Here is a 19684-nt window from a genome sequence, read left to right as displayed (position 1 = left end):
TCGAATCCTAAGCGAAAGCGGTTTTTTCTACTTTTATTTTTTTATTTTTTTTCGTATTAATAATTTTACATATCCTTGAAGTGGCCTCTGTCAATTTTTAATCAAATATTGATCAGGAACTACAGAATTTTCGACTACAGGACTTCACACTACAGAGAACAGAACGACAGTCACAACGTCCCAAAATACGACAGACTGAAAATTTGCTGTTGTGTTTTTCAAGTGGGTCAGACGTCTGTACGGCATATACGCAGATTGCTGTCCTCTCTATTAAAAGCAACGTTGCTGAAACACGTCGTACAAGACGCTGTACGACTCGCATAACATCGAAATACAACGCCGTCGCCATCCATGAGATCACCGAAAGCACGGTCGCTTTCGGTGGCGGCCTACAGATGGCAGCACAGGTAGCGCCGGTAAAGTTACAGGTGATATTATTTTGCCGTCTCCAGTTGTCGCTACATGTGAGTGCTTGCTGCATTGACGCCGTCCGATGTAGTTGTTTAATCGTGTGTACGCTGTGCCGAGAGAAATTGTGGTGCATTTTGTATGCTTTGAGAATCGCAAAACCCCTGGGACCGCGTAATGTAGCCCGCAGTATCCTTCGTGTGGTGCGCCGATGTCGAAGATATGACCCTTCGCGCTTCCTTTGTTCCGGGCTCATGAAAAGGATCTCCTCCTCTGGCACTGTCGCATCGTATCGCCTGATATGGTGAAAGGATATGGTGAAAGTTATGCTCTTACGTCCTGTAGTTGATCCGCAATTCAACAGTGTGTGCGCCGGAAGGACCGTTGGTGCAGTCGATGCCGCGGCGCCTGTGACACTAAAAGGAGCGTTTTCCGAGTACGCCTGGAAAGGTAAGTCCGGCGCTTGCGCCCATTCTTCCTGTCTATGGTTCGTGAAGTGTGAGTTGTTGTACGTATCGCAAGATCCGTACAACAACCGAATCCGGATTTGTGAAGCAGCCAGAATTGTAAATGTGCTTTTCAAATGGTTGTTCTTCATGTCGCAGTGCACATTTAGCAAAAAGTTCCATGGAAATTGCCCTAAAACGTATTCATGTTACCAACAGCTCTATCTGTGGTTTATTTACTTTCACCTTTGAAGCACGCTGGTGGTTCTTTGATATAAATGGGCACAAAAAATTCAAGCAAAGAAAGTTACTGTTTGTGTACATAATTTTTCATTAAGAAATGGTATAGGCATTTCTAGAAGTAGTATGTCGATGTGTCGTCTTCACAGCTAACAGCTGCGCGAGATAGCACCCGATTTCTTCGTCGACGCATGGCCAGATTTTTAGCTTGTATGGAAATTCTGTTTATAGAGTGTCGTCAGATGACGTGCATTAGTGTCCTGTGTGTTTTCATGTACTTGTAAAGGGTTCCGATCTTGCAGGGAAGCCGAAATTACATAAGCAATGTTTCTTTTTAATCCAAAAATCTTTCTCTTTTCTGTATTGTCTCTCCAGAAAAGAGGTGGTCTGTTGTAATTTTGAGCGCATCGTCCTATGGGAGCAGTACTTTGTTGCGCCGCATAAACAAGTTAGGTTTTGGAACGCTTTTCATGTCCTAAGGAATTTCTTGATAGTACAATTCACATTTCACGTTATACAGCTGTATGTTTGTGTGAACCTTTTCATAGTAGATTCATGTTTTCTACAGTTCGATTTACGTGCTATTTAACCGCCTGTGATGTTACAATCAGATATTTGCACAACCAGTTGCAGCTTCATGTAACTGGTTGTATGAGACCTTTTTCAAAATATGACGTGATCTTTTTATATCACAAGTTTGCAGTTTCAGCAGGGATTACAATAAATTAAGCATTTATTATTGTTTAGGGATGGCAAGATTTTGTGAACCAGAGGCACCTCCACATATGCACCTGCGGCACTTCTGCAGCCTCAACAGCACGGAAAAGTACCTAATGTTCATGCTGTGACAAGGTGTGTGCAAAGCAGTTGCTGCCACTTACACGAGCTGCAGATTTTGTTGGTATCATCCATGTTTGGAAACTTTCCTGAATTTTCGTGGGTTTACAAATGTGGGCTCATTTTACAATATTGTTACGTAAGAATACGCAAATGAAAAGCTATATACAAGTATATTTACAACGTAATACGCCGCACTTGGCCAAGAGGCAACAGCCCGCGCTAGCCTCCAATCTTCGTCGTCGTCTTCTTACTGCTCGCCTCTTCGTCATCGGTAATACTATTCCGTAGCACTACCCCCGGCGGCAAAAGCGCCGTCCCGGAGCGACTAAAGGCCGGACTTGGAAACAGTGTAGTAGGCCTTCAGCCTACTGACGTGCACGACATCACTAGGTGCCACAGTAGATGACGAGGTTGAGCTCACAGGGGCAATTTCGTACGTCACAGGCGTCACCTGGCGCAGCACGCGGTAGGGCCCTGTGTATCGCGAAAGGAGCTTTTGTGAAAGTCCGACGTGACGAGAGGGCGACCACAAGAGCACGAGCGCACCAGGCGAAAACTGTACGTCACGGTGGCGGGCGTTGTACTGACGCTGCTGAGTGGTTTGCGAGTCCGTCAGTCGAGCACGGGCAAGCTGGCGTGCATGGTCGGCGAGGGCGATGGCGTCGCGCGCATACTCGCTTGTTGAGATCGAAGCAGGAGGAAGTGCCGTGTCAAGGGGCAAGGTCGGTTCGCGACCGTAGAGCAGATAAAAGGGAGAAAATCCGGCGGTGTCATGCCGGGAAGAGTTATAAGCGAATGTGACGTAAGGAAGGGCAATGTCCCAGTCGTGGTGGTCCTTGGAAACGTACTTTGACAGCATATCGGTAAGAGTACGGTTTAACCACTCTGTCAGGCCATTGGTTTGAGGATGGTATGAGGTAGTCAGCTTGTGTTGAGTGGAGCAGGAACGTACACTGTCGGCGATAACTTTAGAGAGGAAGTTACGACCAGGGTCAGGGAGCAGCTGTCGCGGGGCGCCATGAAGTAAGATAATGTCACGCAAGAGAAAGTCCGCGACGTCAGTGGCGCAACTGGTAGGGAGAGCCCGCGTGATAGCGTATCGGGTGGCGTAATCAGTTGCGACGGCTACCCATTTGTTCCCAGAGGATGACGTGGGAAAGGGACCGAGGAGGTCTAATCCAACACGAAAGAACGGTTCCACAGGGACAGTGATCGGCTGGAGATGACCGGCAGGTAGCACCTGACGTGTTTTCCGACGCTGGCAGGTATCACAGGCAGCAACATAGTGTCGGACGGAGCGAGCGAGACCAGGCCAATAGAAGCGGCGGCGGACGCGGTCGTACGTGCGGGTTACGCCAAGATGTCCTGCAGTAGGTGCGTCATGCATCTCAAAGAGCACAGTCTGTCGTAGATGTTTTGGCACGACAAGAAGAAGATCAGATCCGTCAGGGAGGAAGTTCCTTCGGTACAGGATGCCGCCCTGGAGGACATATCGGCGAACGGATGCGTCGGTAGGTGTAGAGCGCAGACGCTCGATGAGTACTCGCAGCGATAGGTCTCGGTACTGCTCATCGGCGATGTTAGCGAAGGCAGACACAGAGAAAATGCCGTCGGCGGTACTACTGTCGGCGTCGTCAGGCTCGTCTACCGGGTAGCGAGACAGGAAGTCAGCGTCCTTGTGTTGTCGGCCAGATTTATAGGTGACAGAGAACGAATATTCTTGGAGGCGTAAGGCCCAGCGACCAAGTCTTCCTGAAGGGTCTTTCAATGAGCATAACCAACAAAGCGCGTGATGGTCTGTGATAACGGAAAAGGGTCGGCCATATAAGTATGGGCGGAACTTCGCAACCGGCCAAACTAGGGCCAGACACTCACGCTCAGTGATGGAATAGTTGCGCTCCGCGGGTGAGAGGAGCCTGCTGGCGTAATCGATAAACACGGTCGTTGCCGCGCTGGCGTTGTGCCAGTACTGCGCCGATTCCGTGACCGCTGGCATCAGTACGAACTTCGGTAGGCGCAGAAGGATCGAAATGGGCTAGAACGGGAGGCGTTGTGAGGACGTCGATTAGATGCGAGAATGCAGAGGCCTCGTTATCGCCCCACTGGAAAGGGGCGTCTTTCTTCAAAAGCTCGGTTAGTGGTCGTGCTATGGCCGCGAAATTTTTCACGAAACGGCGGAAGTAGGAACAAAGGCCGATGAAGCTGCGCACATCCTTGACACACTTCGGAACAGGAAAGTGCGTAACAGCATGAATCTTGCCTGGGTCCGGTTGCACTCCGTTCGCGTCAACGAGATGCCCAAGGACGGTAATCTGGCGACGGCCGAATTGGCACTTCGATGCGTTCAGTTGCAGACCGGCGCGACGAAAAACGTCCAGGACTGCCGAGAGGCGCTCGAGGTGCGTAGCGAACGTTGGGGAGTATACTATGACGTCGTCCAAGTAGCACAGGCATGTAGACCATTTGAAACCGTGAAGAAGGGAGTCCATCATGCGTTCAAAAGTGGCAGGAGCGTTACATAGACCAAACGGCATCACTTTGAATTGATAAAGACCGTCCGGAGTTACAAAAGCAGTCTTCTCGCGGTCGAGATCGTCCACGGCAATCTGCCAGTAGCCGGAGCGGAGGTCAATAGAAGAGAAGTAGCGAGCACCATGGAGGCAGTCAAGGGCGTCATCGATCCGAGGTAGGGGATACACGTCCTTTTTGGTAACCCTGTTAAGGTGCCGATAATCCACGCAAAAGCGCCATGAGCCATCCTTCTTTTTTACCAGTACAACCGGTGACGCCCATGCACTACATGACGGTTCTATAATGTTATTGGCAAGCATTTTGCGAACTTCAGCGTGAATAACTTGACGCTCAACCGGTGACACTCGATACGGGCGGCGATGAATAGGAGGGGCATCGCCGGTAATAATGCGATGTCTAACAGTTGTAGTTTGGGCCAAAGGACGATCGTTAAAGTCAAAAATATCGTTGTAGGAAAAGAGAACGCGGTAGAGCTCACGAGCGTGCTCGGACGGCATGTCGGGCGCAATCATTTTCTGTAAGTCGGCGATGGTGCAAGTTGTCGACTGAGATGGTAGAGGAGGATCGGCTGAATTGCTGTCTACCTCAATAGATGCTATTGAGTGATGCTCGAATGAGCAAAGCTGGGCCAGAGACATCCCGCGTGGCAGCACTTGTGTCGTCAAGCCAAAATTGACCACTGGCAGGCAGACGCAATTAGCCGTAATAGATAAGACGGTATGAGGTACCGTGATCCCGTGTGTAAGGAGGACGTCTTGTATAGGAGCCGCGATATAGTGACCGTCGGGCACTGGTGGGGATGACAGTAGGTCAACGTAAGTCAGTGCCGAAGGTGGCAAGCGAACGAAGTCGACGGAACTGAGGCGACTGGGGTGTGGTTCAGCGGGATCCAGAACAGGCAGGTCAAGGCGGAGAGTACTGGCGGAACAATCAATGAGAGCAGAATGTGCGGAGAGGAAGTCTAAGCCGAGGATGATGTCGTGGGGACAGTGGGCGATGACTGTGAATAGCACGACTGTTGAGCGATCGGCGAAGGAGACGCGGGCGGTACACATACCAATTACGGGGGCTGTTCCGCCATCGGCGACACGGACAACAAGCGTCGTGGCGGGCGTGATTATTTTTTTCAGGCGGGTGCGAAAGTCCGCGCTCATTACCGACAAATTCACCCCAGTGTCTATAAGAGCAGATGCAGAAACACTGCCGACATGCACGTAAAGAAGGTTCAGTTGAGTGGGCAACATCAGTGGAAGATTTGGTGGCGTAGGGAGCAATGCAGCGTCACCTCGAGGCGCTGCATCGTCTAGTTTTCCGGCTGGGAGAGGCGTCCGAAGGGAGTCGGCGAAAAGGAGCGAAGGGGCTGGGGAGAACGAGATTGTCGTCGTTGGGGTGAAGGCGAGCGAGAATAGGGGCGGTTCGGCGCAGGGGAATCAGTGGCGGCATTATCGGAGCGTGTGGCGTAGGGACGAGAAGGGCCACCTGGGGGGTGAGAGTAGGCAGCATATAAGTAGACCCGGTTGGGGAACTCCAGCGACTGCGACAATGCTAGAAATGTGCCCGATTTGACGGCATTGAAAACAAATGGGCTTGTCTTCAGCAGGGTGCCATTCAGACGGGTCACGGAAACGTGGTGGGTAATAAGATGTGGGATGGGGCGGAGTTGAACAATCCGGGTGGGTATGAGGGCGATGTGCCGAACAGATGGTGTGAAGACCCATGTTTGCGAACTCCTGGCAGACAACTGCCTGGATCAGGCAAACCGTGACTGCAGGTGCGTTGGAGGAGTTGGAGTCGAAGTCAGCCGGATAGGTGTCCTCGATCTCACGCTAGACAATCCTGGTAACGTCGCCAGTGTTGTTGGGACGAGGAGCGTCGGCACAGGAAGAAGTCGCTGGGGTGTTGGGCAAACGGGCAAACTGCTGATCGATACGTCTGCTTTTAGCGAGTTCCAGGCGGCGGCACTCTTTGATAACAGCATCCACCGTCGCGACGTTGTTGAATACGAGCAAGTTGAAGGCTTCATCGGCAATGCCTTTGAGGATGTGGGATACCTTGTCTGACTCAGGCATGTGTGCATCAACTTTGCGGCACAGAGCCAAGACGTCCTGAATGTACGTGACATAGGGCTCTGTTGACGTCTGAACACGGCCGGAAAGCACCTTCTGCGCGGCAAGTTTGTGACCGTAGGGGTTGCCGAACAAATCTCGGAGCTTTTGCTTGAACGAATCCCAACTGGTGAGCTCCTCTTCGTGCGTCCGAAACCAAACTCGAGGTGTGCCACCGAGGTAAAAGACTACGTTGGCGAGCATGATAGTAGGGTCCCACCGGTTGTTGCGGCTGACGTGTTCGTACAGGCTGATCCAGTCGTCGACGTCGTCCCCATCTTTGCCCGAGAATACGCCAGGATCACGAGGAGCAGGGAGAGTGATATAGGTCGTCGAAGTGGCAGCAGGTGTCGGAGGCGGCTGAGTCGAGTTGTCATCGCCGGCAGCCATGAAGCTAGGCTCGACGTACCGTCCACTGCGAAGCTCCGTGACGAGGTACAGGGAACGTCCACCTCCACCAGATATATTACGTAAGAAGACGCAAATGAAAAGCTATATACAAGTATATTTACAACGTAATACGCCGCACTTGGCCAAGAGGCAACAGCCCGCGCTAGCCTACAATCTTCGTCGTCGTCTTCTTACTGCTCGCCTCTTCGTCATCGGTAATACTATTCTGTAGCAATATTATGAATGTCACTTTAGAAGGACAATGAAGTTGTGTTGGTTAAGATGTTTTAAAGCTGTTGAGATTGACGGCATGACATTGTTAAAATGCATGTAAAAAATTAATTGTAATGGTACTTGTACTGCTTTATTATTAGCGATGCAATATCTCTAACGAGAACATCAGAGGGGCACTTGCTTTTGGGAAGTTTTGGGAAGTTTGGTCAGATAAATTCCTGAAGCAGCGTAAAGCTCTGTAATCTAAAAAAAACAATGTTGTCAGTTACTGGTTTCAAGTTCGCTGCTGCTTTTTGTGCTGCACGACAAGTTAAATAATGGTTGATAATGTGTGTGTGACGTAATAGTTCTGCGCAAACACACGAGGTGGAGAGAAGTAATTAATAAAGGGAAAAATCAGACATCCACCCGCTCGTACTATTTGCTACAAAGGAAACCCGTATGTGTTCCTCAAAAGGAAAGCCGCACAGTTGAAGAAAAATTCGTCCTGGTCCGGGACTCGAACCCGGGACTACCGCCTTTCCGAGGCAGCCACTCTACCATCTGAGATAACCAGGTGGCTAGCACATGGCAGGGCGAAGTCGAATTACTTGACAACACGAAGCAAAGGCAAGGGTTTGACGTAATATTTTTTCCCCTTTATTAATTACTTCTCTACACCTTGCGCGTTTGCGCAGAACTATTACGTCAGACCCTGGCCCTTGCTTCATGTTGTCGACAAATTCGACTTCGCCCGGCCATCTGCTAGCCGCCTGGTTATCTTAGATGGTAAAGCGGCTGTCCCGGAAAGGCGGTGGTCCCGGGTTTGAGTCCCAGACCTGGACGGTTTCTTTTTTTCAACTGTGAGGCTTTCCTTTCGAGGAATCCGTACGGGTTTCTTTTGTAGCAATGTGTGTGTGTATGCAACAATGGGGGTGCTGAGAGTAAGCTTTAAAATAATGTGTGCTATGTCCCCAACAAAGAATTTAGTGTCTGCAGCATTTTTACAAAATATTATGTTCACATGTTGGTAGGTATGACATAATGTACAACAATAATGTTCAACACTTTTGCTGTAGATGCATTTTCATAACGTCCATTTTCTGTCTACTTGAATCGTATATTTAGAATTTGGCCCACCTTCAGTTTGATCAAGTTACATAGGTAGCCCCCTCTGAGTTAAATATAATTAGGGGTTATTGTAGATAAGCATGATATACCTGCTCACTGTATTGTGACAGATATTTTTAGGGACTGTGTTGTGAGGCATGCATATCCTTTTACCTGTATGTCTTGCTGCCGGTTGCCCGACAAAAGCATAAATGCTTTGCCCACCTTTATTATTATGCTTTCATGTAGACTTCTAACATCTGTGCCCACATAGACTCCATGTTCTTAATTACAATTTTCTAAGTATTCACTGTTTGTATTACATTATTGTGTTACATACTGTGCATTACATGTTTTTCTTTGTTTTATTTTGGAGGGGGGTGTTCATTTCGATAATAGTACAGAGAATAGGATTTCAAAACAAAAAGCCACGAAAGGTGGCTTAAAAGTGTATGAAGCTTGGAATTCTACATTCCATCCCCTAAAGCGCTACCAGTAGTAAAACACTCCTAATTGCCTTTCTTTTAAGCTAGCTGCCAGACACATAGTCCCATTATGAGAGTATGTTATTTTTTCTTCTTTGGTCTGTCTTGTTTTGTTGAATGTTCTCCTTGTTAGTTCAGAATTTGTTTTCTTGCCACCTCATGCAATACTCCAACTGGAGCCTATGAGCTATGTGTATAATAAATAAGTAATTTCCTAAAGCATGCAACAAACCATGCAGCATAGCATTTAAATGTTGCCAGTTTATAATGCTTCTCGAGTGCATCGCATCATGGAGCTTGAGGCTGATCTCTTCAGATGTAAAAAAAATTGCAGGTTATGAAAATGTGGTCCTACAAACTGCTGGTTACGCATGTCAGTCAGCCTGTTGCAGTGGTCACAAGTGAGAATGTAACCAGAAGCTGGGCGTGCTCGGCCATTTTGCATATGGCACAGGATAAAGCTTCACCTCTGCTATTGCTTCTCTTATAATAATGGCCTCCGAGTATACATGCCGAGTTATGCTTCTGGGGACACTATTAGTTAACCTTATCAGGAAATACCATTAGCCTTATGGGTGCTATATGCTGCAGTGCCCGCAGAATGGCCAGCATTACAAAACACATTAAAATTATTGTACAAGTCATGCAATGGTATCGGGATTGGCCCACCAAGTGAGAACCTTTAATTACACTATACCTGGGATCAGCCCAGCTCACTCAGTCAGGGAGACATCCATGCATAAGGGGAGGGGTATGGCAAATAGAGGGCGTTCGATTAATCTTTCTCACATAGATTGCTCATACATATAATCTTTCTTAAATTGGATGCTTTGTTGCTCAAAGTGAAGTTACTTATGGGCATCATTTCGATCCTATTTACGCTTAACGAAAGTTGCCTTGTTCAGTGTCACTTTTTATATTGTATCGCTTGTGATTCTAAGCTCACTTGTTTTATAGCTGCTATAGGTATGGCTGGACCTGGAGAAGAAGTGTAAGCAGACCATGCTATGTTGCTGATCTGCGCTGATCTCCACATCCAAGTTGGTCCCGCGACAGTTGGGCACCATTGTGCCTTGCTTCATTGACAAGGTGATATAATATGGTGAGGTTGTACTTCAATATCGGTATTGAAAATTATGTTAAGGAAAAAAGACAAGGATTGGTCTTTATGATAGATACACTCATGTTCTTTCTTTAAGGTCTTCTTTTGACACTGTTCTGCATGGACATATTTTTAGAGAATTATAACAGTCCTTTATTGCAAAGTGCCATGGCGCTAGTTTATGCGTTAAACTAGCACTCTTTCACCAAAGAAAGCCTTATTTAGCACACAATTCACAAGGAAAGAAAGGAGGCAACAGGACAGAGTGCTACTAACAGTTCAGTATTATTGCTCGCACAGTGATATTGTGCAAAAGGTGAAAGGGGGAGAATAGATCTGAATACATGCTGTTCGCACAGAAACGAAAAGTACGCATCACATGGTGAGCGTGACACTACTTTTACAATGATAAGAAGCAGTCTCACTGTCTAGTAATTCTCTGCATGGGGAGCTAGTGCTAGGTTCCTCGTCATACATATAAGAAAAGCCTCAGATATCTCTCCAGCGCTTTTGTCTTTATATTTTGTCACGATCAAGCAGCTTTGAAACATAGGTGCATGTGCGCCGAGAGCAGTGCACTACCACTGCTAACTGACCCATGCATCAAGTTTGCTTGGTCACGCTGCCAGTCATTTATACATTGGCCGGTTTATTCGATGTAGCCTCTACTGCACGAAATGGTATGTGATAGACACTGCACCTGTGTACTGTACGTGCTTTGTTACATTATTTTTTTTCAGAGATAGTGATGCAGGCCTTTTCATTATTTACATGCCTACACAACAAACCAAGCATTATCTGTGCTTAGAAAGAATTGTAGGAAAATCCAGCATGAGGCAATTGTTCTCGGCACGAAACAAACTTGATTCCTTGGTTTTCGTTCATTGGTGCGATCACACTAAGGCAGACGAGCTTGTAGGCTGTGTTTCTGCAATTTGTACAGCACACTGACAGCACTGGTGTGGGCCTCATCTGTGGGCTGACTGATGGCACCTTCTACAGCGCAGACCACTTGTGTTGGGCGAGGCACCAATGTTGACGTTTGTTCCCTGGTGCAAAACAGCAGTCCTAGGTTTTGAGTAGTTGTAGGAAGACAAGGTAAACACAACTTCCATGGCTTGAGTGGGCTCATTTCTCTTGGGGCACCTAGCTTTTTTTCTTGCAACTGTGCAGAGGTGCTTCCCTAGAGTCGGTGTGAAAATGGCATAGAGTTGTGCATTCGGGAACTCCTGAACAATGATCTGCTGTAGTTAGGGCTTTGCGAAAATGCACTGTCTACCAATTGGTAGAAGGTGCATTATTCAGCCACTGATTCCCTGTTGACATGCTTGTACTCGTGCTGTCAGTAATTTCTTGGCTTGCCGAATTATCTTGAGGCCCCACGCTGATGATGCTACCGATGTCTTCATGTGCAGACTTTTCAGGATGAGGTTTTTTGCTTTGCAAATGTTGTTGAAAGGTAGGTGGTGCTTACAGGTAGCTATTCTAGATATTAGTGAAATGAGTTGGCCCATCTTGCTTCGTCAAACATTGTCACGCCGACATCAGTTGCACAAACAAAAAACCTGGCCTACTCGCAGCGTCGTGCACGAAGAAACAAACAAATCAGCTGCTGGATTGTCTTGACATGGCATACTAAGCTAAGACCAGAACTGCTGTAGCTACAAACCAGGCAGAAACGATGATGATGAGCAGGGATTTGCAGTAGCGCCTCTTCGTGGGGCAGCAAGGAGGCTCCGTTCAAAACAAAAATGTCGTTCAGCAAGTAGAACCATGCAACGGTCAGAGTCGATGCATGGTGCTCTCGATCAAGTTGGCTCAAGGAGTGTCCGAAAAATCAGACGAGAGGTTGCAAGGCGTCCGAACTTTCGGAAGTTGTTATACATTATGGTCCATGGGGAGAATGGCGGTGCCGTGAAGCAGACCGAGTAATCATGTCCGAATTTTCGGAGTCCGGAAAATCAGTCGGCGACTGTACCTATACCTATGTGTCTATGTATACCTAGGTGTAACAGTGTTTGCTATGATCTGTGCAAGAATTGCTGTTGCCCATAGATGCCCAACATGTCGGGTGTCAGGTTGTAAAATACCTTGCAAAAGTGATCTACGGAAAAATACCGCTTCTGCTATATTTTGCTTTTACAAGAAATTTTGCGGCTGCTGGCACCTACCTTAAAATGCTTTATATTGTCTTCGCATGGCCAGGGCCTTCTACTTTTGTGAGTTTGCTTATCTCGAAATTTACCCCGGTTTTTACAACTTCAAGTTGACGGGATCCCTAGTCTCCTTTAACGTGTACCCAATAGACCTTACATAAGGGTTTTGGCATTTCCCTGCCATCTAAATGCAGCCATTGTGGTCGGGATTCAATCCCATGCCCTCTGCCTGAGCAGCGCAATGTCAAAGCCAGTACACTACGGTATTTTGCTGGCAGAAGGGTTTATTTTCTGAATAATTTATTATCTCAACCTGTCGGTGTTGTTTTTAAAGGTATTTCATGTTTGTATTCTGTTGCTTCAATACTAGTAATTATTGTTAATCAAACGATGTGTCCATCTTTTTCCTATAACACTTGCTTCAATCGCCTGCTAATTATGACAGCTTATTCTCCCACAGTAATCCATGTTCCCTTGAAACATGGACATTGCATGAAACCACATATTTTTCAATAAGATTTATTCATTATCTCCTATGACCGGAATGCTGAACTTTTCTTATCTGGGGGAACATAGGCAAATTTGCCTATGTGCCAACCTGTTGCATGAGTCAAGATAAATTATTGGCTTTACTTTTTCAGGTGCCCTGCTCGCTCTCACCCAAGCAACCCACTCCAGCGGTCTTCTGTCGGCAGACTGGATGCATTGAAATACCGTTAGAAGGTCCAATAAACAGTGCTTGGGACATTTATGACATGCTTTTACTTAAGCCGGAGGACTTCAGGCTTAATGAAAGCTCAAGTGGGTGTACAGAAATACCTACGTAAAGTATACTTGTCTTTTTCACTTACAAGTACATGCCAATACTTTGCCTTACATTTTTCACCCCAAAATTACGCTTTACTGTGGATTTGTGAACAAACCATTACAGCAAAAAGCACTGCATTAAGACGAGTACAAGTAATCGAACAAATAGTAAACTTTCAAGAATTACATTTGCATACTTGTAGTAAATATGAAAATGAGGTACAGTCTTCTTCAGGGTGCATTTTCTTGTAGGTCATACATAGAGAACGTACTCGTGGGTCATACAAAACTTGTTCATGATGTATCACATCAGTGTTGGTAGTGCTAATCAATTTATGCCGAAAATTGTGTTCATCTTCGTATCAAGCAATGTACCAGGCAAACCTACATGTGAAAGTGGCATTCTTGTTGCAAACATAATGCAGATCTACGGCTCTTCAATGCTGATCGCAAATACACAAATGTACGAAATAGGTTTAAAGAGTAAAGTATATTAAGCAACATCAATCCATTCTGAAGGGACCAGGTATGAATGTAGCAAAATATACGTCTGAACAGGGGCAAACAGGTCTGGGTTAGATAGGACGGGATTAAACGGGTCAGGATTAAACAGGATTTAAACGGGACAGGATTAAACAGGATTTAAACGGGTCAGGTTTAAACAGGATTTAAACGGGCCAGGTTTAAACAGGAATAAACAGGATTTAAACAGGTTAGGACTGAACAGGATCAAACGGGGTCCCGTTCCATAGCCCTATTTGATGAAACCCGTTTGAAAACAAATAGGATTTTTTAGTAGGGTAAGACTGAAAAGAGCTTCAGCCACCATTCCACCAGCACGGACATTTGGCTGAGTCAACCAGGCAACTCAAAAAGGACTTTCTAGAAATTCGTCTTCAGATGCACCTGCAACATCCGACCAAGCACGGACGACGCTGGCCAAAAGATCGAATTCCGCCAGTTTGCCCTTAATCAGCTTCCTAGCCATGTCAATTCCGTTTGTGCCAAGTATAATTTCTCTTCTGTAAATGCAAGCTGTTTCATTGACGATTTTTGTTCCAGATCATTCATCCTCATCTAAACATAAAGGTCAACCGCTTCTTCGCTGATACTTAATACCAGTCACTGTCTAGTAGCCTAACATATCTGTAGTAGTATCTTCTAGTGTATGTTGTTACGCACAATTCCTCTCCTGAAATAGCTGATGCAGCATCGGCATGTGTCTTGCATTAACCTATGCACCATGTGCTATGCACCATTTTACTTTTCTTGCTGTTTTTAGCCTTCAATGCCTGCCGACCAGAGCGGCTTCTCTCTTGAATGCAAGTTTTCTCATTTTCCATTCCTAGTGTCGTTGATGATTGCTCTTCTTCCTCGATAGCCTGGGTCTTTGCGCAAGTTACACTGAAATGATTGATTGCAGAATCTGGTTTTGCTGCCCCACTTGGTTGTGGTAAGTGTGTTACGTTTCTCGGATGTGGGTGCCTGGTCAGTTGCATTGGTAAGCAGTCCCTCGAGGTAAGCATTTGCTCCTGCAGTCCGCAAAGCGACATAGACTCCCAGTATACAAACACCGAAACTGCTGCTCTCCGTTCGTTCTTGCCTGCTGCAACCATGGGAAAATTGTGCTTGTGGCCTACCTCGGCCATGATTTGCTCAAAACGGAGACCAGCATATGTGCTTACATGGTTCGAAGTGTATGAAGTTGATAGCCGTATGGGTGGAAACGCCCGCAAGAATGGTTGCCGAAGGTGATGCCCACAAAAGCGACTTGTCCACATTGAGACAAAGTGGGACACAAAGTGTGAGCCACACACTAGCGGCCCTCGAAAGAAAATAAATGTGCAGGTTGGAAAGGAGTTAACGATAAAATGCCGGGTAGTCCATGACGCTGTGTTGGTTGCGGCAGCAGATGCCTGCATCACCTGATTGCTTCGCAATGGTAGTTGCTCATCTTCAACGGTAACTGTTGGTTCAAATAGGTGCGAGGCTCCGTCCAATCTGTTTGTGCCGCTGGTTCTCGCACGTTACCAGACCACCACATGCGACAAAGGCAAGCATTATGCCTGTAAGATGGTTCGTAGCCAATGTATAATGTATTGTCTGAACCTCATGCGGTGACTGATTATTGTTTAATTTTGCTGTTATGTCAGTTGGTTACGGTTGCAGTGTTATCTTTTTCGAATATTGCGGCCTGGTCGGTTGCACTGGGAAGCAGTCTCTCGAAGTAAGCATTTGCTCCTGCAGTCTGCACAGCGACATAGACTCCCAATTTACACACACCGTGATTTGTGCTCCCCGTTCACCCTTTCCTGCTGCAGCCATGGGCAAATTGTGCCTCTGGCCTTTCTCGGCTGCGATTAAGCACGAACAGAGACTAGAATACGTGCTTACATGGTCGGACGTCCATGAAATTGGGTGGAAAGGCCCGCAAAAATGGCTGATGAAGGTGATGCCCACGAAAGCGACTTGTTCATATTGAGACAATGTGGGACACCAAGTGTGAGCCACACATTAGCGGCCTCCGAAAGAAAAGAAACATGCAGGTCGGAAAGGAGACCATGCTAAAATGATGGGTAGTCCATGTCGCTGTGTAGGCTGCGGCAGCAGATGTCTGCGTCACCCGATTGCTTCGCACTGCAAGTTGCTCATCTTTAGCAGCGACTGTCGCTGCAAACTGGTGGGGCACTCTGTCCAATCTGTTTCTGCTGCCGGTTGTCGCTCGTTACTAGACCACCGCGTGTGACGAAGGGAGGCACTATGCCTGTAGGTAGGCTGCTGAATGTACCCTAAGAGACCCGTGTATGTGAATGCTCACTGTTGCCATATGGTTCGTAGTCAATGCATAATGTATTGTCTGAACCTTATGCGGTGATTGATTGCTGTTTAATTTCGATGTTATCTTACTTGGTTATGGGAGCCGTGTTATGCTTCGCGAATGTGGCGGCCTGGTCAGTTGCATTGGGAAGCAGTCTCTCGAAGTAAGCATTCGCTCCTGTAGCCTGCACAGCGACATAGACTTCCAATTTTTATGCACCGTAATTCGTGCTCCCCGTACGCCCTTTCCTGCTGCAGCCATGGGCAAATTGTGCCTCTGGCCTTTCTCGGCCGTGATTAGGCATGAACGGAGACCAGCATACGTGCTTACATAGTGCCATGCGTATGAAGTTGATAGCCACATGGTTGGAAATGCCCGCAAAAGAAGCTGATGAAGGCGATGCCCACGAAAGTGACATGTCCATATTGAGACAATGTGAGACACCAAGTGTGAGCCACACATTAGCGACCCCCTAAAGAAAAGAAACGTGCAGGTTGGAAAGGAGTGAACGGCTAAAATCCGGGGTAGTCCATGTCGCTGTGCAGGCTGCGGCAGCAGATGCCTGCGTCAACCCATTGCTTCGCAATGCAATCAGGGCATTTTACGCGGCGACTGTCGCTGCAAACAAGTGGCACACTGTCCAACCTGTTTCCGCTGCTGGTTGTCGCTCGTTAACCTGACCACCACGTGCGACGACGACGGTGAACCGTTTACGAGCTCGCGTCAATGATTCCACCGTATCTCGACATGCAAATTTTATTTCTGCTATTGCACGAGAATGTACACTGCTCGTCTTCTGCCAGTAAAGTCGCACGTTCTGTTCACTCACTTGTGGCTTGTTTGTATGGGCGTCAGTAGAGGCTCTTGGCAATTAGAACGCACCAGCTACGTGGCAGCGAAGGCATTGAGGCATGCCGCATAGCCGGCAGGACAAGCACGGCGCGTACCAGCGTACACGACCGGCGAAAAGCGTCCATATTGCATTTTGTTCTAAAAAAAAGTGTACTGCTTCCGGTTTGAGCAACGTCATCTGGCGTCCGCCTAAATAAGTTCCATGCGCTGCGGCTGCTTATTTTCGAACCACTGCGAAAGGTACAGTTTCCCTTCTCTAAGTTGGTTCTTTATTCTATGCCGTCGTCGCCAAGCGACTTCTGACCACCCCGCAGATATCGCCCGGCGAACTGCTTCACTGGAGAGGATCCGGCACGGAACATGCGTCGCACCATCGAGATGAATGTAGCGACCGCGTTCACGCCCTGTCCGTTTGTGCTTGGTCGTTGCGGATGTTCGCGGCGTCTCTTTGCATGTCCAGCACTTGCGCTTTCCCTGTGGCACAACATACGTCACACAGTCGAATGATGCGTCTCTACCCAAGCCAAATCACAGTAATCTCTAGCAAGCGACTAGGCACACACGTCAAACCCGGCTTAACGATGACTGTATACCTAAATATAATAATTACAGCTAAATGAAACGTTAACCAAGCGAAACGAAGACTTAACCAGGAGAAACCAAGGTTTCGCTTTGCATATCCAGGGTTAGCTAAGGTAAGCAGCAGCGAATTTTTAATTGTTGCTAATAAGGTGTTTATGCTTTGTCTTTCGCAGAATAAACTAACGTAAATTAAAATGCGGGACTCTTCTCAGAAGCGCTCTCATTTTTGCGCACTTTCCCTCCGTAGCCTTCCCGTCATAGCCATAGAAGTTGTCCGCGATTATAATAACTTCTGTCTAGCATTTGACAGTGCGCAAGGACACTGAACTCTCGTGAAACAGTTGAAGGCAGCGTAAATGTCTTGAATGAAGTATGTAAGTTTGGCCACTACAATTGTACTAATGTGAAAGTGATTGGCGCCACAACGCCTTCGGGAAATTATACGAAGATGGAAGAACGTGCGCTGGGTGTAGAGGCGATGTTTGCCTTATCGGAAAGCTCTTCAAAGTAGAGCATATTGTCATAAATCATGAGACGATATATAAAAAAGAATTACCGGCGATTACGTTACTTCCTAATGCGAAATTTGAGCGCAGCAAATAAGCTGTTTCACTTTTTCGATAGATTGAGGCAAAGAAATCGAGCAACACATGTATGCGCTATCACAGAATTTTTTTTTTTATTTTTCACACGTATTCCTTTAACAAAGACTCCACTAACAGTTCTTGACAGTCATGAAGGAAGCTTTGTGGTCGGAGAAATAGACTGATATATGTTCGACTTGGTACACCAATGCTTGATTCTCAAAGACGAGATCTATACAAGTGCCTCGCGAGGTTGTCACAGCCGCGGGACGCGTTACGAGCGAGAGGAACGGGATGTTCTCCCGCATAAGTGTTAGGAAATTGCTGTTTGTCTTTATGTCAAGCCGCCACCGATCTGGCTCTCTGATTGCCACCGCACAGGGCGAACGGCAGCGGCAATTTCGGCTCGGGCGGTGCACATATACAGATCCGCCGCCACCGATCTGGCTCTCTGATTGCCACCGCACAGGGGTTGCATTGGAGGAGGAGCGAAGAAAGGAATTAAGTTCGAGCCGGCGCTTTGACAACCGGAGACTCGCAGGAAGAGGGGGGAGGGGGGCGGCGTGTACACCCAGCAGCAAACGATGGGGGCAGAAGCGCGCGCAGCAAGCGGACAACACGATAAAGGGAGGAGGGAAGAGATAGCAGCGACTGACTGATGCCGCTGACGCCGATAGTGAGTCAACCCCAGCTGCGGAGTTGGTTTCAGGGACAACGAATAACCGGCGCGTCGGCAACTGAAGAGCACCCTATCCGCCACACAAGAACAGGGGGGGGACCCTTTCCTCCTCTTTCTGCATGGCGGCGACGGTGTTCTATGCAGTCACGTTATCTTGACTCTCTAGCGGCGTCAGCGGCATCCAGCGGTATCAGTCGGTCGCTGCTAGCGCTGGGGGGATGAAAGGGGGGCGGAGCTGGTTACGAGGCCGACGACGACGCGAAACCCAGGAACGGACGCCAAAGAGCTGCGCTCTAAAAGAAGAAACATGGCGACATGGGACGGAAGAAAAATAGTAGAATCTGTAGCAGCGTCGACGTCGAGGAAGATGAGGGGAACGGCGGCTGGCTAGGGACAGGCCATTTTATACGAAGCCAAGCGGGCGCGTTGCTCAGATCACGCGCGGCTCGCTCGAGGTCCAGGGGAGATTGATCCATTGATGAATATCCGTAAGTTAGGGTCTACTGCTCTGTAAAAATATACTTTTTATTATGGCTCATCGCCATGAGTGATTTGCAAGCGACTAGATTTGTGCTCACAGACACGGGACATGGCAGACGACAACCGCAATGCTTCCAATGATCAGCGTGAAACCACCGTCAGGGATGACAATGATCGAACAACTTCGGCACCACAGCGCGACGTGGCTGCTCTTGTGCTGAAGTTACCCCAAAACTGACCAGAGGACCCCTAACTTTGGATCGCTCAAGTAAACAGCCAGTTCGACACCGCACGAGTCACGTGTCAGACTCAAAAATTTAACCATATCCTATCCTCGCTACCACCCGAGATTGCCACCGAGTTTCGAGACTTGATCCTTCCACTCCCGGCGGCAGACTGTTTCAACATCCTTACTTATGACGTCATCAAACGCAAGAAACTCGGAACAGCGACGGCTGCAGCAGCTTCCTCGAACTGAAGAGCTCTGAGAACGTAAACATTCGCAGCTCCTGTGCTGTTTTCAACAGCTCCTTGGACACAAGGCAACCACCTTCGATCAATATTTGCTTCGAGAATTGTTAAACCAGGCGGACCATGCTTCAGAACCGTGGTTCTGGCGACTGCTAGCAGTTTTTCCGTGCCTCAGCTCGCCCACCTTGCCGACTCCGTCATGGACGCTTCAAGTCCCGCGGTTTCACTCGCGGAACGTTCAGATTCATCCACTGTGCCACCTTCGCCCTCGCTGCAAAGCCTGTGGGATCACTTGCCCGAGGGGATATGCAAACTGTCCGACAAGATCGCCGCTCTATCTACTCGACGCGTGGCCGCTCTTCCTCGTGAAACTGCTCGCCTTCC

At 47.8% G+C, this 19684-nt stretch overlaps 1 long non-coding RNA gene across 1 annotated transcript; it reads left to right on the top strand.

The window, feature by feature from the left end:
• Positions 1-341: 341 nt before the first annotated feature.
• On the top strand, positions 342-12844 carry LOC142559641 (uncharacterized). The gene is made up of 4 exons (XR_012823186.1): positions 342-858; positions 1842-1946; positions 9727-9871; positions 12669-12844. It is a non-coding gene; the product is annotated as an uncharacterized LOC142559641 (long non-coding RNA).
• Positions 12845-19684: the final 6840 nt, after the last annotated feature.

The sequence above is a fragment of the Dermacentor variabilis genome, chromosome 10 (assembly GCF_050947875.1).
Source record: "Dermacentor variabilis isolate Ectoservices chromosome 10, ASM5094787v1, whole genome shotgun sequence".
NCBI lineage: Eukaryota > Metazoa > Arthropoda > Arachnida > Ixodida > Ixodidae > Dermacentor > Dermacentor variabilis.
The sequence above is the reverse complement of the archived record's forward strand: the minus strand, read 5'-3'. Positions and strand labels throughout refer to the sequence as shown.